The sequence below is a fragment of the Pongo abelii genome, chromosome 8 (assembly GCF_028885655.2).
Source record: "Pongo abelii isolate AG06213 chromosome 8, NHGRI_mPonAbe1-v2.0_pri, whole genome shotgun sequence".
Classification (NCBI taxonomy): Eukaryota; Metazoa; Chordata; class Mammalia; order Primates; family Hominidae; genus Pongo; species Pongo abelii.
In genome coordinates this window covers 27,820,992-27,843,158 of record NC_071993.2, presented here as the reverse complement: position 1 = coordinate 27,843,158, position 22,167 = coordinate 27,820,992, and the positions used below count along the sequence as shown (strand labels likewise).

The 22,167-nt window shown below is 42.8% G+C and overlaps 1 pseudogene; it reads right to left on the bottom strand.

The window, feature by feature from the left end:
• LOC112135123 (putative ankyrin repeat domain-containing protein 30B-like) overlaps positions 1-22,167 on the bottom strand; it is a 156,529-nt pseudogene that overhangs the window by 114,174 nt on the left and 20,188 nt on the right.

Sequence of the window (22,167 nt, the reverse complement as noted above, 5' to 3'; positions counted from 1 at the left end):
ATCTGTGACTACTAAGTCTATGAGGTCCAGAATATACGTTATTTATTAAGCACTTGGTTTCCAAAGCCATTGGCCCTCGAATATTTATTACAGATTCATTGTCACCACACGGAAAGATTAATGAATGTTACAACATTCAGACGAGCAAATGTTTAGCCAGGTAAAGGAATCTGCCAGGAAAATGCAGAGACAAAAAATGTCTATGGGCTTTGAGCTGGAAACTTCTACAGCTCCTTCTGGGACTACTAAGTCTGTGTGGTACAGCATATACATTATTTATTAAGCACTGAGTTTCCAATGCCAATCAGCCGCTAAAGGAAATTCCAAATTCGGTCTCACCTAGACAAAAAGATTTTCGAATATAACAACATTCAGAGTAGAAAACTTTTAGCCAAGTGAAGGAATCTTCCAGGGGAATGCAGAGATTTCAAACATCTATGGACTTTGACCTAGTAACCTCTACAGCTCTATCTGGGACTACTAAGTCTGTACTGTACAAAATATACATTATTTATTAAGCATTGGGTTTCCATACGCAGTCAGCCTCTATTGGAAATGACAGATTCTGTCTCACCTAGACAAAAGGGAGGACACTGTCATGCACATCCATGTGAAGAGACCACCAAACAGGCTTTGTGTGAGCAATAAGACTTTTTAATCACCTGGGTGCAGCCGGTGATAAAAGAGACTCAGCAAAGGGAGATAGGAGCAGTCTGTGTGGTACAGCATATATGTTATTTATTAAGCAGTGAGTTTCCAATGCCAATCAGCCGCTAAAGGAAGTTATATAGGGGCAGTTTTACAGGATTTGAGTAGGTAATGGAAAATTACAGTCAAAAGAGGTTGTTCTCCCATGGGCAGGTACAGGGGTCACATGGTGCTCAGTGGGGGAGCTTCTGAGCCAGGAGAAGGAATTTCACAAGGTATTGTCATCAGTTAATGCAGAAACTGGACATTTTCACTTCTTTTGGGGTTCTTCAGTTGCCTCTGGCCATCTCCAGGCTTCAGCTCAGAGGCCTGACAGACACATGTACCAAAATTCAGAAGAGGGAAATTCCAGTCACCTAAGTGAATCTTCCATGGAAATGTGGAGATTTAAAATGTCTATGGACACCAAGCTACGAAACTTCTACAGCTCCATCTGCGACTACTAAGTCTGTATTGTACAGAATTTACTTTTTTAATGAGAATTGGGTGTCCAAACCCATTCAGCCTCCATTGGAAAGGAAAGATTCTTGCTCGCCTAGATGAAATGGTGCGTGAATATATCAACATTCAGTACAGGGAAGATTTAGTAACCTAAGTGAATCTGCCAGAGGAATGAGAAGATTTAAAATGTCTATGGGTCCTGAGCTAGTGACTTCTACAGCTCAATCTGGGACTACTAGGTCTGTGCAGTCCAGAAATGAATAATTCTGGCTCACCTAGATGAAAGGTTGAATGAATGTATCAACATTCAGTAGAGGGAACCTAGAGCCACCTAAGCGAATCTGCCAGAGGAATGTGAAGATCTAAAATGTCTTTAGGCCCTGAGCTACTAACTTAGCTGGCTCCATCTGGGACTACCAAGTCTGAGAGGTCCAGAATATATGTTATTTATTAGGCACTGGGTTTCCAAACCATTTCAGCCTCCATTGAAATTTACAAATTCCGTGTCAACTACACCTAAAGGTTGAAAAATGTAATGACATTCAGATGAGATAACTTTTAGCCAGTTAAAGGAATCTGCCAGGGGAATGCAGAAATTTAAAATGTCTATGGGCTTTGACCTAGTAACTTCTACAGCTCTATTTGGGACTACTAAGTCTGCATTGTACACAATTTAGTTATTTATTAAGCATTGGGTTTCCAAACCTGTTCAGCCTCTATTGGAAATGAAAAATTCTGTCTCCCCTAGATGAAAGGGTGGACACAGGAATCAACATTCAGAAGAGGGAACTTCCAGCACTTAAGTGAATCTTAGAGGGAAATATGGAGATTTAAAATGTCTGTGGGCCCTGAGCTACAAAACTTCTACAGCTCCATCAGGGACCACTAAATCTGTATTGTATAGAATTTACGTGTTTTAAATGCACAAATTTAAATTTACTGCCCTGAGCGAGTAAATTCTATAGTTCCATCTGGGACTGCTAAGTATGTATGGTCCAGATATCAAGCACTGGGTTTCCAATGCCAATCAGCTATGAAAGACAATTCCAAATTCAGTGCCACCTAGACATAAAGATTGACGAATATAACAACATTCCTAGGAGAAAACATTAGCCAAATAAAAGAATCTTCCAGGGGAATGCAGAGACTTAAAACATCCATGAACTAGCAACCTCTATGCTCTACCTGGAACTACTATGTGTGTATTGTACAGAATTTACATTTTTTGATAAGAATTGGGTTTACAAACCAGTTCAGCCTCTATTGGAAAATAAAAGATTGTGGCTCACCTAGATGAAAGGGTGCACGCATGTATCAACATTCAGTAGAGAGAACAGTAAGTGAATCCACCAGAGGAATGCGAAGATTTAAAATGTCCGTGGTGCCTGAGCTAGTAACTTCTACAGCTCCATCTGGGAGTACTAAGTCTGTGTGGTCCAGAACATACATTATTTAGTAAACACTGGATTCCAAAGCCATGGAGCCTAGAAAGAATATTGCAGATTCAGTGTCACCTAGACAAAAAGATTGATGAATGTAACAACACTCAGAGGAGAAAACTTCTAGCCACGTAAAGGAATCTGCCAGAGGAATGTGGAGATTTAAAATGTCTATGACCTAGTCACCTCTACAGCTCTACCTGGGACTACTAAGTCTGTATTGTACAGAATTCACATTTTTTGATTAGATTTGTGTTTCTAAACCAGTTCAGCCTCTATTGGAAATGAAAGATGCTGGCTCTCCTAGACAAAGGGTGCACGCATGTATCAACATTCAGTAGAGGGAAGCTTTAGCCACCTAAGTGAATCCGCCAGAGGAATATGAAGATTTAAAATGTCTATGGTCCCTAAGCTAGTAACTTCTACAGCTCCATCTCGGACTACTAAGACTGTGTGTTTCAGAATATACGTCATTTATTAACCACTGGATTTCCAAAGCCTTTGACCCTTGTAAGAATATTGCAGCTTCAGTGTCACCTAGACAAAAATTGTCGAATGTAACAACATTCAGAGCAGAAAACTTTTAGCCACATAAAGGAATCTGCCAGGGGAATGCAGAGTTTTACAGTGTCTCTGGGCTTTGATCTAGTAACCTCTACAGCTCTGTCTGAAACTACTAAGTCTGTATTGTACAAAATACATGTTATTTATTAATCAGAGGGTATTCAAACCCTTTCAGCCTCTATTGGAAATGACAGGTTCTGCCTCACCTAGACAAAAGGGTGGACACATGTACCAACATTCAGAAGATGGAACTTCCAGCCGCCTAAGTAAATGTTGCAGGTGAATGAGGTCGTTTATAATGTATATGGACCCAGAGCTATGAAACTTCTACATCTCCATCCGGGACTACTAAGTCTGTACTGTACAGAATTTATGTTTTTTTAATAAGAACTGGGTTTCCAAACCCATTCAGCCTCTCTTGGAAAGACTCTTCCTCATCTAGATGAAACAGTACATAAATGTATCAAAATTCAGTACAGGGAACCTAGAGCCACGTAAGTGAATCCTCAGAGTATGCGACGATTTGAAAGGTTTAGGCTCTGAGCTAATAACTTCTACAGCTCCATCTGGGACTACTAAGTCTGTGTGGTCCAGAATATAAGTCATTTATTAGGCACCGGGTTTCCAAACCAATTCAGCATCCAATGAAATTTATAAATTCAGTGTCACCTACATGTAAAGGTTGTCCAATGTAACAACTTCAGATGAGAAAACCTTTATTCACATAAAGGAATCTACCAGAGGAATGGGGAGATTTAAAATGCCTATAGGCTTTGACCTAGTAACTTCCAGAGATCTATTTTGGACTACTACATCTGTATTGTATAGAATTTAGGTTATTAAACACTGGGTTTCCATACCCGTTCAGCCTCTATTGGAAATGAAAAATTCTGTCTCTGCTAGACGAAAAGGTGGACACATGAACCAACATTCAGAAGAGGGAAATCCAGCCACCTAAGTGAATCTTAGAGGGAAATGCAGAGATTTAAAATGTCTATGGGCCCTGCACTACGCAACTTCTACAGCTCCATCTGGGACTACTAAGTCTATATTGTTCAGAATTTACATGTTTTAATAAGAATTGGATTTCCAAACCCATTCAGCCCCTATTGGAAATGAAAGATTCTGACTTGCCCAAATAAAGTGGTGCACGAACGTATCAATATTCAGTAGAGGGAGTTTTATTCACCTAGGTGAAATAGCCAGAGGAATGCAAAGATTTAAAATGTCTATGGGCCCTGAGCTAGTAAATTCTACAGCTCCAACTGGGACTGCTAAGTCTGTGTGGACCAAAATATACGTTATTTGGCCCAATCAGCTGCTAAAGAAAATGCCAAATTAAATGTAATCTAGACAAAAAGATTGATGAATGTAACAACATTCAGAGGAGAAAACTTTTAGCCACATAAAGGAATCTGCCAGGGGTATGTGGAGATTTAAAATGTCTATGACCTAGTAACCTCTACAGCTCTATCTGGGACTAGTAAGTTTGTATTGTACATAATTTACTTTTTAAATAAGAATTGGGTTTCCAAACCAGTTCAGCCTCTATTGGAAACGAAAGACTGTGGCTCGCTTAGACAAAAGGGTGCACGCATGTATCAACATTCAGCGAAGAGAACTTTTAGCTACCTAAGGGAATACACCAGAGGAATGCAAAGATTTAAAATGTCTAGTAACTTCTACAGCTCCATCTGGGACTACTAAGTCTGTGTGGTTCAGAATATACGTTATTTATTAAGCACTGGATTTCCAAAGTTGTTGACCCTCGTAAGGATATTGCAGATTCAATGTCACCAGGACAAAAAGATTGACAAATGTAACAACATTCAGAGGAGAAAACATTTGGCCACTGAAAGGAATCTGCCAGGGGAATGTGGAGTTTTACAATGCCTGTGGGCTTTGACCTAGTAACCTCTACAGCTCTATCTGAAACTACTAAAGTCTGTATTGTACAAAATGCATGTTATTTATTAAGCATAGGGTTTTCATACCTGTTCAGCCTCTATTGAAAATGACAGGTTTTGTCTTACCTAGCCGAAAGGGTGGACACATGAGCCAACATTGAGAAGATGGAACTTACAGCCTCCTAAGTGAATCTTCCAGGGGAATGCAGAGATTTATAATGTCTATGGACCCTGATCTATGAAACTTCTAAAGCTCCATCTGGGACTACTAAGTCTGTATTGTACAGAATTTAAGTTATTTGTTAAGCACTGGGTTTCTGAACTGGCTCAGCCTCTATTGGAAATGAAAGATTCTGTCTCATCTAGCCAAAAAAGTGGATACATGGACCAACATTCAGAAGAGGAAACTTTGAGCCAGCTAAGTGAATCTTCCAGGGGAATGCAGAGATTTCAAGTGTCTATGGACCTTGAGCTGCGATACTGCTACAGCTCCATCTGGACTACTAAGTCTGTATTGTACAGAATTTACGTTTTTTAATAAGAATTGGGTTTCCAAACCCATTCAGCCTCTATTGGAATTGAAAGATTCTTGCTCGCCTAGATGAAACGGTGCACAACTGTATCAACATTCCGTTTGAGGGAAGCTCAACATTCAGTAAAGGGAAGCTTTAGCCACCTAAGTGAATCCGCCAGAGGAATCCAAAGATTCAAAATGTCTGTGGACCCTGACTAGTAACTTCTACAGCTCAATCTGGGACAACTAAGTCTGTGGTTCAGAATATACGTTATTTTTTAAGCACTTGATTTGCAAAGCCATTGACCCTCAAAAGAGTATTGCAGATTCCGTGTCACCTAGACCAAAAGATTGACAAATGTTACAACATTCAGACAAGAAACCTTTAAATTAGCCAGGCATGGTGGCGCACACCTGTAATCCCAGCTACTCAGGAGGCTGAGGCAGGAGAATCACTTAAACCAGGGAGGCAGAGGTTGCAGTGGGCCGAAATTGTGCCACTGCACTCCAGCCTGGGTGAAAGAGCAAGACTCTGTCTCAAAAAAGAAAAAACAGGTAAAGGAATCTTCCAGGGAAATGCAGAGATATAAAATGTCTATGGGCTTTGAGCTAGAAGCTTCTACCGCTCCGTCTGGGATTACTAAGTCTGTGTGGAACAGAATATACATTATTTATTAAGCACTGGGTTTCCAATGCCAATCAGCTGCTAAAGGAAATTCCAAATTCAGTGTCACCTAGACAAAAAGATTGATGAATATAACAACATTCAGAGGAGAAAACTTTTAGCCATGTAAAGAATCTACCAGGGGAATGCGGAGATTTAAAATGTCTATGGGCTTTGAGCTAGTAACCGCTACAGCTCTATCTGGGACTACCGAGTCAGTTGTGTACAAAATATATGTTATTTATTAAGCATTGAGTGTTCAAACCTGTTCACCTCTATTGGAAATGACAGATTCTGTCTCACCTAGACGAAAGGGTGGACACATGTAGTAACATCCAGAAGAGGGAACTTCCAGTCACCTAAGTGAATCTTCAAGGGAAATTCGGAGATTTAAAATGTTTATGCACACTGATCTACGAAACTTCTAAAGCTCCATCTGGGACTACTAAGTCTGTATTGTACAGAATTTATATTTTTTAATAAGAATTGGATTTCCAAACCCGTTCAGCCTCTATTAGAAATGACAGATTCTTGGTCGCCCAGATGAAATGGTGCACAAATATATCAACATTCAGTAGAGGGAACATCTAGCCACCTAAGTGAATCTGCCAGAGTAATGCAAAGATTTAAAATGTCTATGGGCCCTGACCTAGTGACTTCTACAGCTCAATCTGGGACTACTAAGTCTGTTGTTCCAGAATATACGTTATTTATTAAGCACTTGGTTTCCAAAGCCATTGACCCTCAAAAGAGTATTGCAGGTTCCGTGTCACCTAGACCAAAAGATTGATGAATGTTACAACTTTCAGACAAGAAAACTTTTAGCCAGGTAAAGGAATCTGCCAGGAGAATGTGGAGATTTAAAATGTCTATGGGCTTTGAGCTAGTAACCTCTACAGCTCTATCTGGGACTACTAAGTCTATATTGCACAAAATACACATTATTTATTAAGCACTGGTTTTCCAATCCTGTTCAGCTTCTATTGGAAATGACAGATTCTGTCTTACCTAGAAGAAAGGGTGGGGACATGTACCAATATTCAGGAGAGGAAAATTCCAGTCACCTAAGTGAATCTTCCAGGGAAATGTTGAGATTTAAAATGTCTATGGACCATGAGTTATGAAACTTCTAAAGCTCCCTCTGGGAGTAATAAGCTTGTAGGATACAGATTTTATGTTTTTTAATAAGAATTGGGTTTCCAAACCCATTCAGCCTCTATTTGACATGAATGGATCTGGCTCACCTAGGTGAAAGGTTGTACGAATGTATGAACATTCAGTAGAGGGAAGCTAGAGCCACCTAAGTGAATCCACCAGAGGAATGTGAGGATTTAAAATGTCTTTAGGCCCTGAGCTAGTAACTTCAACAGCTCCATCAGGGACTACTAAGTCGGTGTGTTCCAGAATATATGTCATTTATTAGGCACTGGGTTTCCAAACCAATTCAGCCTCCATTGAAATTTACAAATTCAGTGTCATCCACACCTAAAAGTTGACAAATGTAACAACACTCAAATAAGAAAATCTTTAGCCACGTAAAGGAATCTGCCAGAGGAATGCAGAGATTTAAATGACTATGGGCTTTGAGCTAGTAACTTCTACACTTTATTTGGGAATAGTAAGTCTGTATTGTACAGAATTTAGTTTATTAATAAAGCATTGGTTTTCCTAACCAGTTCAGCCTCTATTGGAAATGAAAAATTCTGTCTCACCTAGATGAAAGGGTGGACACACGAACCAACATTCAGAAGAGGGAACTTCAGACCACCTAAGTGAATCTTAGAGGGAAATGCAGAGATTTAAAATGTCTGCGGGCCCTGAGCTACAAAACTTTTAGTTCCATCAGGGACTACTAAGTCTGTATTATATACAATTTATGTGTTTTAATAAGAATTGGATCTCCAAACCCATTCAGCCTCTATTGGAAATGAAAGATTTTGACTTGCCTAAACGAAAGGGCGCACAAATATATCAACATTCAGTAGAGGGAAGTTTTAGCCACCCAGGTGAATCACCCAGAGGAATGTGAAGATTTAAAATGTCTATGGGCCCTGTGCTAGTAACTTCTACAGCTCCATCTTCTGTGTGGTCCAGAATATACGTTATTTATCAAGCACTGGGTTTCCAATGCCAATCAGCTACTAAAGAAAAGGCAAAATTCAGTGTCACCTAGACAAAAAGATTGATGAATGTAACAGTCAGAGGAGAAAACTTTTAGCCACGTAAAGGAATCTGCCAGGGGAATGCGGAGATTTAAAATGTCTATGACCTAGTAACCTCTATAGCTCTATCTGGGACTACTAAGTCTGTATTGCACAGAATTTACATTTTCCAATAAGAATTGGGTTTCCAAACCAGTTCAGCCTCCAATGGAAATGAAAGATTCTGGCTCGCCTAGACGCAAGGGTTCATGCATCTATCAACATTCAGTGCAGAGAACTTTTAGCCACATAAGTGAATCCTCCAGAGGAATGCGAAGCTTTAAAATGTCTCTGGTCCCTGAGCTAGTAACAGCTACAGCTCCATCTCGGACTACTAAGTCTGTGTGGTTCAGAATATACGTTATTTATTAACCACTGGATTTCCAATGCCATTCACCCTCATAAGAATATTGCAGATTCAGTGTCACCTAGACAAAAAGATTGGCGAATGTAACAACATTCAGAGGAGAAAACTTTTAGCCATGTAAAGGAATCTGCCAGGGGAATGCGGAGTTTGACAATGATTATGGGCTTTGACCTAGTAACCTCTACAGCTCTATCTGAAAGTACTAAGTCCGTATTGTACAAAATACACATTATTTTTTAAGCATATGGTTTTCAAATCCATTTAGCCTTTATTGGAAATGACAGCTTCTGTCTGACCTAGATGAAAGATGCACACATGTATCAACATTCAGTAGAGGGAAATTGTATCCACCTAAGTGAATCCACCAGAGGACTGCAAAGATTTAAAATGTCTATTGTCCCTGATCTAGTAACTTCTACAGCTCCCTCTGGTACTACTAAGACTGTGTGGTTCAGAATATATGTTATTTCTTAAGCATGGGGTTTCCAAACCCATTCAGCCTCTATTGAAAGTTACAGATTCAGTGTCACCTAAACAAAATGAATGATGAATGTGACAACATTCAGAAGAGAAAACTTTTAGCCATGTAAAGCAATCTGCCAGGGGAATGCACATATTTAAAATTTCTTTGAGCTTGATAAAAAATTTCTTTCAGTTGATAGCACCCAAAGCCCCCACATCTATCACCTTGTGATAGATTTAAAGACCCTGCACCTGGAACTGTTTGTTTTCCTGTAACCATTTATCTTTTTAACCTTTTTTTTTTTTTTTTTTTGCCTGTTTTGCTTCTGTAAGATTGCTTCAGCTAGGCTCCCCCTCCCCTTTCTAAACCAAAGTATAAAAGAAAATCTAGCCCCTTCTTCAGGGCCGAGAGAATTTTGAGTACTAGCCATCTCTCGGTCACTGGCAAATAAAAGACTCCTAGTCTCAAAATGTGGCATTTCTCTATAACTCGCTCGGTTAGAACATTTGAAGGCCCCAGAGAGATTTCGCCACCCGGTGAGTGCCAGACTCGTTCCGAGCTCCCCCGGACAGATGGCGGGCTTATAGGGGAGGTGCCACCTGAAGACATTCCAGGGCCCTGTAGGCCACCATCTTCCGGGGGGGGAACGGATCAACTGCCAGTGTGTGCCCACCAAATTCAACTCCTGAGTCCCCAGTCTCTGGTCCCAGGAAGGTAAGTCAGATCTGACTCTGTTTCTCTGGGAGGGAAACGGCCCTGACAAGGGCCTTCCCTCAGACTCTGTCCACACTCCAGGATGCTGGAGGACAGAGTCCTGGTTTCTGTCAGACTTCTCTGTTAAGATTCTCACTCTCTCTCTCTCACTCTCTCTCTGTCTCTTCTTCTCTCATTCAGGTCTCAAGGAGACCTCTGTTTAAATGGGTACAAAAAAATTGTAATAAACTCTGAATGAGTGAGTGAGTGAATGTGGAGTTCAAGGGCTTGCGCTTGAATTTCCAGTTTGTAGCTTCACGGCGAAAGCTATGGAGTTCGAGTGGGCCCTCACCTGCGGTTCTGTGGAGACCTCATAAGGCTTAGGGCAGCATCAGGCATAGCTTGATCCAAGCCAGGGATTTATACCAGCCTGCCAATGCCAAGAGGAGCCTAAGTCCCTGCAAGGGGAGCAGCCAGGCAGGCATCTGACTGATCCCATCACGGGACCCCCTCCCCTTGTCTGTCTATAAAAACTGTCTATAAAAATTGTTTATATACCCCAATGACTATTGTCCTGTCTGGTGTTTGTCTAAGTTTCATATGTCAGGTCATCAATACTGCCCAAGACGACTGGGCAAAGATTTCTTCAAGGTCGTCAGTACAGATTTTCTATCCCAGGAGGTTGAATCTCTCATTAGTCTTTTGGGCTGGCCCTCCCAGTCCTATCTTTTCTGTCAGAAACAAACCAGGTGTTGTTATGGGGAGGGGTGTGGGAAACATTCGCCCATTTGGGATTTCTGGCACCATAAAGGTTGCTGGCATTTGGATTGCCATTCCCCATGCCCCAATGACTGGACCTCCTCCTCCTTAGACCAGTGGTGGATTCAAAATAGCCACCCTGCAGACCTCCTTGCTCACCTTTTCTGTCATCCTGTAACTTTTCCTGTGCCCTTGGATAAGGCACTGTGCAGAGAAACCTATGCCCATACTGCTTTCCTCCTTCTGGACCCTTATTCTATTCCTCTGTGTCTACTCTCCTACCTTAGGAAAGATCCCAGTGACCCCTTTCCTCCTCATCCCCATCCCTTACCTCGCACATCTCGTTTCCCTGTGTCACAGCAAGTCCAGCGCCTCCAAGACTTGGCTCCGCTCTCCCTCCTAAAATCCTTAAAAGAAAAGGCCAAGTTTGAACTTTTTGCCTTTGAGTCACAGAGACACCAAAAATATTTGGGCTATAAGTCAAAAAGGAGAGGGAGATCACATAGGTCCCACTGGCCTTGGACCTGCCTCTTGTCCTCTCCCTAGATCTCATGTGGCAAGGAGTGTTGGCTATAGTTCTTTTCCTACTTCTGGTTATAATATTTCTGTTCTTCCAATACTACAGCCCCCCAGGTCGTGAATTTCTCTGTCCATGCTGGGTTTAATATTTCTACTCAAACCTTGTTAAATTGCCTCCAGAATGGGAAACTCTTCTTCCCAGCCTCATAAAAATTGGAGCCCTCTCCAATGTATGTTACAAAATTTCTCCCTGGGTTTCTCAGAGGATTATGGAGTCTGCCTTAAAAAAGGCAAACTCTGGACACTCTGTGAAGTAGAATGGCCACAGTTTGGAACTGGGTGGTGCCCTGAAGGGCCACTGAAACTCACAGCTGTTCAGGCTGTGTGGCAGGTCATTGTTGGAACTCCCGGTCACCCTGATCAGTTTCCCTACATTGATCAATGGCTGAGCTTGGTCTGGAGCCCTCCCCCTTGGCTCCGCTCATAATCCTACCTCCTAGATCATTTTGAGCCAGGCCTCACTGTCATCCCAACCCTCAGGCCCCCTGCTCCTCCTGTACTGCCTCCTTCTGAATAAAAGTTTTTCTCACCCATTTCTGCTGCCCTATAACCCTCCTGCTCCCCTAGAATCTTCCCTAGTTTCTTCGACTACATCCCCTGTGGCGTCTCTGCCTATAGCCTCCTGATTACAGCCCCAGCAGGAGGAGGTAGCCCCGCTCCTCCCACTGAGAGAGGGACAAATCCCTCCAGGTGATGAGCTCTCTGCTCCCTTCTTAGTTTATGTCCCCTTCTCTACTTCTGACCTGTACAACTGGAAGGCTCATAATCTCCCCTTCTCTGAAAAGCCCCAGGTCTTGACCTCACTGATGGAGTCCATGCTCCGGACTCACCGGCCCTCCTGGGATGACTGTCAGCAACTCCTTTTAACCCTTTTCATCTCTGAAGAGAGGGATTGTATCTGAAGAGAAGCCAGAAAGTATTTCCTTATATCAGCCGGTAGACCAGAGGAGGAAGCCCAAAACCTCCTAGAGGAGGTTTTTCCCTCTACCTGGCCTAATTGGGATCCAAACTCCTCAGGTGGGAAGAGAGCTTTGAATGGTTTTCACTGCTATCTCCTCACAGGTATCAAGGGACCCACTCAAAAACCCATGAATCTAAGACAACTGAAGTAGTCCAGGGGCCTGATGAGTCACCTGGAATGTTTTTAGAACCCCTCCAGGAGGCCTTTCAGACTTACACCCTTTTTGACCCAGTGGCTCCTGAGAATAGCCATGCTATTAATTTGGCATTTGTGGCTCAGGCAGCCCCTGATATTAAAAGAAAATTACAAAAGCTGGAGGGATTTGCTGGAATTAACATTAGCCAGCTTTTAGAAGTAGCCCAGAGAGTTTTTGACAATCAAGAGTTAGAGAAATAAAAACAGGCAGCTCAGGCAGCTGAAAAGCCTGCTGATAAAGTATCCAAAAGACAAGCAAAAATCTTAGGGGTGGCCATCCAGGAAGCCAAAAAGGAAGGGCTCCCATCGCAGAGCACTAGCCAGGGGACCCAGGACCATGCCAGAAAGGCCAGAAAAGTGAGCGGGTTTCCCTACAAAGAAACCAATGTACTTATTGCAAGCAGATTGGACACTGGAAGAAGGAACGCCCATTAAAGCCAGAAGAAAAACCAGAAAAGAAAAAGGTCCTCACTCTCCCCACAGCGGAGGAGTCTGATGACTGACGGTACCAGGGCTCCCTCTCACTTGGCCCCTGGGAGCCCATGGTGACTGTTACAGTGGGGGGCCAGCCCACACGCTTCCTAATAGATACCGGGATGGAACACTTGGTACTGCAGACACCCTTGGGCAGTGTCTCTAATAAAAGGGTGACTGTACAAGGGGCTACTGGAGCTATTCAGGAATATCCTGTCACACACTCATGAGAAGTGAGTTTGGGACAGAAAAGAGTAACCCACTCGTTTCTTGTAGTCCCAGAGTGCCCCTTTCCCATTCTCGGATGAGACCTGCTCCATAAGCTACAGGTGTCTATCTCTTTCTTGGCCCAACAAGCTCACCTCACGTTAGGGGACACAACACCCCCTACTGCCCAACTCCTGTTAACTACCCCTCTGTTGGAGGAATATCTCTTGGTTTCACCCTCATGACTGCTGGAGAATGAAGCTAATCCTCTCTTATAGGATTTACAGACTCTCTTTCCTCAAGTCTGGGCTGAGTCATAACCCCCAGGACTAGCAAAGCATCATCCGCCGGTAGTTGTAGAACTCCTGGCCACCACCCTGCCAGTCCAGGTAAAACAATATCCTATGAGTCATTGGGCTAGAGAGGGGATCAATCCCCATATTCAGTGACTGTTACAAGCTGGTATACTCACACCATGTCAGTCTGCCTAGAATACTCTGTTTTTGTCCATCCAAAAACCCACAACAACTGATTACCAGCCAGTACAGGACTTGCGGGAAGTTAACAAGTGAACAGTTACCATCCATCCAACTGTCCCTAACCCTTATACTTTACTCAGCCTGCTCCCACCAGAACATACAGTATACACTGTCCTTGACTTAAAGGATGCCTTCTTTGCTATTCCTCTGGCCCCCAAAAGCCAACCTATCTTTGCTTTTCAATTGGCAGATCCTGGCTCTGGAGACACCACCCAATTAACCTGGACTTGGTTACCCCAGGGTTTTAAAAATTCACCCACACTTTTTGGAGAAGCCCTCCAACAAGATCTCATACCGTTCCGAGCCAGTCACCCTAACTGCACTCTTCTCCAGTATATGGACGACCTTTTATTAGCTACTGAAACTACTGACAGCTGCCTGCAACATACTAGGGAGCTGCTTTGCCTTCTCCAGGAACTCGGGTACCGGGTCTCAGCTAAGAAGTACCAGCTTTGTCTCCCCAGGGTTTCCTACCTGGGGTACGAGATAGACAAGGGAAAAAGGGCACTTGCCAGTGCTCAAAAGGAAACCATCCTGCGGATCCCCACTCCCACCACCAAGAGACAGGTATGTGAATTCCTGGGGGCCATGGGATACTGTCATCTATGGATATTGGGGTTCACAGAAATTGCCAAGCCCCTATACTCTGCTACTGGAGGAAATGGCCTTCTAGTTTGGACTGACACAGAGGAGCAGGCTTTTCAAAACCTGAAGAAAGCATTAACTGAGGCCCTTGCTGTAGCCCTCCCAAATATCTCAAAACCATTTCAACTTTTTGTTCATGAAAGCCAGAGAGTCACTAAAGGGGTACTCACTCAAACTTTGGGGCCAAGGAGACGCCCAGTGGCCTATTTGTCTAAGAGACTGGACTCTGTGGCCTCCAGGTGGCCAAGTTGTCTGTGAGCCATAGCAGCCACAGCAAGCCTGGTTCAGGAAGCTGATAAACTGACTCTAGGTCAAAATATAACCCTTACAGCTCCTCATGCTGTAGAGACATTGCTACGAAGTGCTTCTGGCAAATGGATATCGAATGCTCACATTCTGCAGTATCAGAGAACTGTTAGATCAGCCTCATTCAACTTTCTCTCCCACAGGGTGTTTAAATCCAGCTACCTTGCTCCCTGATCCAGACCTTACCACACCTATCCATGACTGCCAGGAACTGTTAGCGATTATGGAAACTGGTCGACCTGATCTCCAAGATGTGCCTTTAAAGGAGGTGGACACCACTGTGTTTACAGACAGTAGTAGCTTCCTCGAACAAGGAGTACGAAAGGCTGGTGCAGCCGTTACTATGGAAACAGATATACTGTGGGCCCAGATGCTGTCAGCAGGCACCTCAGCACAGAGGGCTGAATTAGTTACCCTCACTCAAGCCCTCTAATGGAGTAAGAACAAACGCATTAACATCTACACTGACAGCAGATATGCTTTTGCTACTGTGCATGTACACGGAGCCATCTATCAGGAGCATGAGCTATTCACCTCAGCAGGAAAAACTATCAAAAATAAAGAAGAAATTTTGGCCTTGCTTGAAGCTGTTTGGCTCCCTCAACAGGTGGCTGTAATTCACTGCAAGGGACATAAAAAAAGAAGACACGTCCATTGCTCATGGTAACCAAAGAGCAGACTCTGCAGCTAAAGAGGCAGCTCAGTTCCCAGTCACGCCTTTGACCCTGCTGCCCGCTATATCCTTTCCACAGCCTGACTTGCCGGACCACCCAGAATACTCCCCAGAGGAGGAAAAACAGGCTTTGGATCTTCAGGCCAGTAAAAATCAAGGAGGTTGGTGGATTCTTCCTGATTCCAGTATCTTCATGCCCCAAGTCCTTGGGGAAACTTTAATCAGTCGTCTGCATTCTACCACCCATTTGGGAGGAGTAAAACTGGCTCAGCTTCTAAGGAGCCCTTTCAAGATCCCCCACCTTCAGGACTTAGCTAACCAAGCAGCTCTCCGGTGCACGGCTTCTGCTCAGATAAACACCAAGCAACGTCCTACACCCAGCCCAGGCCACCACCTCTGGGGAGACGCCCCAGGAGAAAGGTGGGAAATTGACTTTACAGAGATAAAGCCACAATGGGCAGGGTATAAATACCTTATGGTGCTAGTAGACACATTTTCCGGATGGACTGAGTCATTTGTCACCAAAAACGAGACTGCCACCATGGTAGTTAAGCTTTTACTCAATGAAATCATCCCTCGGCATGGGCTGCCTGCTGCCATAGGGTCTGATAATGGACCGGCCATCACCTTGTCCTTAGCTCAGTCAGTCAGTAAGGCACTAAACATTCAATGGAAACAACATTGTGCCTATCGACCCCAGAGCTCTCGGCAGGGAGAACGCATTAACTGCACCCTAAAAAGTACTCTTACAAAATTAATCCTAGAAACCAGTAAAAATTGGGTAAAGCTCCTTCCTCTAGCCCTTCTTAAAGTAAGATGCACCCCTTAGCCGGCTGGGTTTTCACCTTTTGAAATCATGTATGGGAGGGCTCCACCTATCTTGCCTATACTAAGGGATACCAATTTGGCAGAAATCTCACAAGCTAATTTGTCACAGTACCTGCAGTCTCTCCAACAGATACAAGACATCATCTGGCTGCTTGTCCAGGAAGCACAACCCAATCCAGTTCCTGACCAGATGGGGCTCTGCCACTCTTTCCAGAAGGAAGGACTCACTTCTGCCTGGAAAGGACCTCATACTGTCATCCTCACCATGCTAACAGCTCTGAAAGTAGACGGCATTCCTGCTTGGATTCATCACTCTCGCATCAAGAAGACGAACAAAGCCCAGCAAGAAACATGGGTCCCCAAGCCTGAGACAGGCCCCTTAAAACTGCACCTAAGTCAAGTGAAGCCATTAGATTAATTCTTTACCTCTTTTGTTTGTTTCCACCTGTCATGCCCTCTGTTCCTTCCTACTCTTTTCTCCTTACTTCTTACATGACAGGACGTGTGTTTGCAAACACCACCTGGAAGGCGGGGACCTCAAAGGAAGTCTCTTTTGTAGTCTATGTATGTGCTCTGTTCCTAGAACCTGCCAGTACCCTAGAAGAGCAACACAATCTGCTGATCATAAGGGCAGGGAAAGTCGACTTTGCTGCAGGGTTTGGACACTCCGGAAGCCAAACTGGATGTGGGAGCTCCAAAGGTGCAGAAAAAGGACTCCAGAATGTTGACTTTTACCTGTGTCCTGGAAATCACCCTGACTCTAGTTGTTGAGATTCTTACCAGTTTTTCTGCCCTGACTGGATATGTGTAACTTTGGCCACCTACTCTGGGGGAGCAACCCAATCTTCAACCCTTTCCATAGCTTGTGCTTCCTGTCCTAAACTGTGTACTAGGGGAAATTGCAATCCTCTTACTATAACCATCCATAACCCTAATTTAGCTCAAGGGTTTTACGGCATGTCATGGGGATTAAGGTTTTATATGCTGGGATTTGATGTTGGAACATCAAATGCTGGGATTTGATGTTGGAACATCAAATGCTGGGATTTGATGTTGGAACATCAAATGCTGGGATTTGATGTTGGAACATAGGTTCACCATCCAGAAGAAAATCCTGGTCTCATGAAGCCCTCCTAAGCCAATCAGGCCTTTAACTGATTTAGGTGACCCTCTGTTCCAAAAACACCCAGACAGGGTTGATTTAACCGTCCTGCTGCCATTCCTGGTTCCTAAACCTCAGCTGCAATGACAACACCTCCAACTCAGCCTGATGTCCATTCTGGGTGGGGTACATCACCTCCTTAATCTCACCCAGCCTAAACTAGCCCGAGATTGTTGGTTGTGCCTAAAGGCCAAACCTCCTTATTATGCTAAATTAAAAATAGAAGCCATGCTTAAAATTGGCCTTCTTTCTTGTTGTATATGCCCCCATGCCCTCACACTAGGAGACATGTCTGGGAACGCTTCTTGTCTAATTAGCACCGGATATAACTTATCTGCTTCTCCCTTTCACGCTACCTGTAATCAGTCTCTACGTACTTCCTTAAGCGCCTCAGTCACCTACCAGGCACCTAACAATACCTGGTTAGCCTGCACTTCAGGTCTCACTCGCTGCATCAATGGGACTGAAACAGGACCTCTCCTGTGTGTGTTGGTTCATGTGCTCCCCCAGGTCTATGTGTACAGTGGGCCAGAAGGACAACTTCTCATCGCTCCCCCTGAATTGCATCCCATGTTTTGCCAAGCCACCCCACTCCTTGTACCCATCCTGGCCAGCCTAAGCATAGCTGGGTTGGCAGCCATCAGCACAGCTGCCCTGGTTCAGGAAGAAACTGGATTAATGTCACTATCTCAACAAGTAGATGCTGATTTAAGCAATCTCCAATCAGCCATAAATATACTACATACCCAAGTAGAGTCTCTAGCTGAAGTACCTCTTCAAAACTGAGATCTGCTATTTCTCTCCCAAAGAGGGTTATGCGCAGCTCTGGGAGAGAGTTGTTGCTTCTATGCCAATTGGTCTGGAGTCATAAAAGATACTCTTCAAAAAGTTCGAGAGAATCTAGATAGATGCCAGCAGGAATGGGAAAATAACACCTCCTGGTACCAAAGCATGTTTAACTGGAATCCATGGCTAACTACTCTAATCACTGGGTTAGCTGGACCCCTTCTCCTCCTATTGTTAGGTTTAGTCTTCAGGCCTTGTATATTAAATTGGTTTCTTAACTTTATAAAGCAACGCATAGCTTCTGTCAAGCTTATGTATCTTAAAGCCCAATATAACCTCCTTGTTATAACTGAGGAATCAATGATGTGATATCCTACCTTGTTTTAACCTGAATTGACTCTCCCTTAGCTGAGAGAGCCAGAGAGACTCCATTTTGGCTCCTTCACTTGCAGCCCCTTACCCACCCCCCTTCCTCAAGGACTTAACTTGTGCAAGCTGACTCCCAGCACATCCAAGAATGCAATTACTGATAACATGCTGTGGCAAGCTATATCCACAGTTCCCAGGAATTCACCCAGTTGATAGTACCCAAAGCCCCCGCGTTTGTATCCAGTTGATAGCACCCAAACCCCTGCGTCTATCACCTTGTGATAGATTTAAAGCCCCTGCACCTGGAACTGTTTGTTTTCCTGTAACCATTTATCTCTTTAACTTTCTTTGCCTGTTTTGCTTCTGTAAGATTGCTTCAGCTAGGCTCCTCCTCCCCTTTCTAAACCAAAGCATAAAACAAAATCTAGCCCCTTCTTTGGGGCTGAGAAAATTTTGAGCACCAGCCGTCTCTCGGTTGCCAGGAAATAAAGGACTCCTGAATTAGTCTCAAACTGTAGCATTTCTCTACAACTCACTCAGTTACAACAAGCTAATAACCTCTACAGCTCCATCTAGGACTACTAAGTTTGTGTGGTACAGAATATATGTTATTTATTAAGCACTGGGTTTCCAAAGCCATTGAAACTTGAAAGAGTATTGCAGATTCAGTGTCACCTATACAAAAAGATTGATGAATGTTACAACATTCGGATGAGAAAACTTTTAGCCACATAAAGGAATCTGTCAGGAAAATGCAGAGATTTAAAATGTCTCTGGGCTTTGAGCTAGTAACCTCTACACCTCCATCTGGGACTACTATGTCTATATTTTACAAAATATATGTTACTTATTTAGCATTGGGTTTCCAACCCCGTTCAGCCTCTATTTGAAATGAAAGATTCTGTCTCACCTAGATGAAAGGTGGACGAATGTACCAACATTCAGAAGAGGGAACTTTTAGCTGCCTAAAGGAATTTGCCAGGGGAATGCAAAGATTTAAATTGTCTATAGGCCTTGAGCTAGTAAATTCTACAGCTCCATCCAGGATTACTAAGTCCATATTTTACAGAATATACATTATTTATGAAGCATTGTGTTTACAAACCCATTCAGCCTCTACTGGAAATGAAAGATTCTGTCTCACCTAGATGAATTGGTGGACGAATGTACCAACATCCAAGAAAGAAAACATTAACCATCTCAGGGAATTTGCCAGGGGACTGCGGAGATTTAAAATGTCTATAGACTCTGAGCTAATAACTTCCACACTTCCATCTGGGACTACTAAGTCTGTATTGTACAGAATACACTTTTTTTTTTTTAATTAAGCAATGGGTTTCCAAACCCATTCAGCCTCTATTGGAAATGAAAGATTCTGTCTCACCTAGATGAAAAGTTGGATGAATGTAGTAACATTCAGAAGAGGGAACTCGTAGCCATTTAAAGGAATTTGTCAGGGGAATACAGAGATTTAAAATGTCTTTAGGCCCTGAGTAGTAACTTCTACAGCTCTATCTGGGACTACTAAGTCTGTATTCTAAAGAATATACATTATTTATTAAGCATTGGGTTTCCAAGCCCATTTAGCCTCTTTTGGAAATGAAATATTCTTTCTCAGCAAGACAAAAGAGTGGAGGAATGTACCAACATTCAGAAGAGGAAACTTTTAGCCACCTCAAGAAATTTGATAGGGAATGCGGTAATTTAAAGTGTCTATTAGCTTTGAGCTACTAACTTCTACAGTTTTATCCAGGACTACTAAGTCTGTATTGTACAGTATACACGCTATTTATTAATCATTGGGTTTCCAAACACGTTCAGCCTCGACTGGAAATGAAGGATTCTGTCTCACTTATATGAAAAGGTGGATGAATGTACCAACATTCAGAAGAGGAAACTTTAGCCACCTAAGGGAATTTGCCAGGGAATGCGGACGTTTAAAATGTCTATAGGCCCTGAGTTCCTAACTTCTACAGCTTTATCTGGGACTATTATATCAGTATTTTACAGAATATACATTATTTATTAAGCATTGAATTTCCAAACCCATTCAGCCTCTATTGGAAATGAAAGATTCTGTCTCAACAACACAAAAGGGTGGATGAATGTACTAATATTCAGAAGAGGGAACTTGTAGCCACCTAAAGGAATTTGCCAGGGGAATGCAGAGATTTAAAATGTCTGTAGGCCCTGAGCTAGTAACTTCTACAGCTCCATCTGGGACTACTAAATCTGTATTTTACTGAATATACATTATTTATTAAGCATTGGGCTTCTGAACCTGTTCAGCCTCTATTGGAAATGAAAGATTCTGTCTCATCTAGATGAAAGGGTGCACGAATGTGCCAACATTTAGAAGAGGGAACTTTTAGCAACCTAAGGAAATTTGCCAGGGGAAAGCAGAGATTTAAAATGTCTATAGGCCCTGAGCTAGTAACTTCTACAGCTCCAACCAGGACTACTAAGACTGTATTTCACAGAATATACATTGTTTATTAAGCATTGGGTTTCCAACCCTGTTCAGCCTCTATTGGATATGAAAGATTCTGTCTCACCTAGATGAAAGGGTTGATGAATGTACCAACACTCAGAAGAGGAAACTTTTACCTGCCTAAGGGAATTTGCCAGGGGAATATGGAGATTTAAAATATCTATAGGCCCTGAGCTAGTAACTTCTACAGCTCCATCCAGGATTACTAAGTCCATATTTTACAGAATATATGTTATTTATTAAGCATTGTGTTTCCAAACCCGTTCAACCTCTTGGAAATGAAAGATTCTGTCTCATCTAGATGAAAGGGTGGATGAATATACCAACATCCAGAAGAGGGAATTTTAAGCATCTCAGGTAATTTGCCAGGGGAATGTGGAGATTTAAAATGTCTATAGGCTCTGAGCTAGTAACTTCTACAGTTCCATCCAGAACTATTAAGTCTGTATTTTACAGAATATATATTATTTATTAATCATTGGGTTTCCAAACTTGTTCAGCCTATAATAAAAATGAGAGGTTTTGTTTCAAGTACACTCAAAGGATTGATGAATGTACCAACCTTCAGAACATGTGAATTTAGCCATCTAATGAAATTTGTCAAAAAGATTCAAATATTTAAAATGTCTATAGTTTTTACATTTTCAGTGATTATTACAAATTTGATGGAAAGATTTTTTTCTAAATAATGATTATGCTGGTATTTAAGTTTGAGAACCCGATATTTACAATAACAACCAACACAGGCATTAAAAAATATTATCTGGCCGGGCGCGGTGGCTCATGCCTGTAATCCCAGCATTTTGGGAGGCCAAGGCAGGCAGATCACGAGGTCAGGAGATTGAGACCATCCTGGCTAACACGGTGAAACCTCGTCTCTAGTAAAAATACAAAAAATTACCTGAGCATGGTGGTGGGCACCTGTAGTCCCAGCTACTTAGGAGGCTGAGGCAGGAGAATGGCATGAACCTGGGAGGTGGAGCTTGCAGTGAGCCAAGATTGTGCCGCTGCACTCCAGCCTGGGTGACAGAGCAAGACTCTGTCTCAAAAAAAAAAAAAAATCATCTGAATTTCAGGTTTCCCTCAGCAGTCTAAATTAGGTTTTCAAATACCATTACGATGCATGTTTAAAACATGGTACAATATATGTGCATGGTCTTAGCTAATACGTAGAATATGATTTCAAGTCCTAAAAGTTGAGAGAAATGGTTGTACACTGTAGTCATCATTCT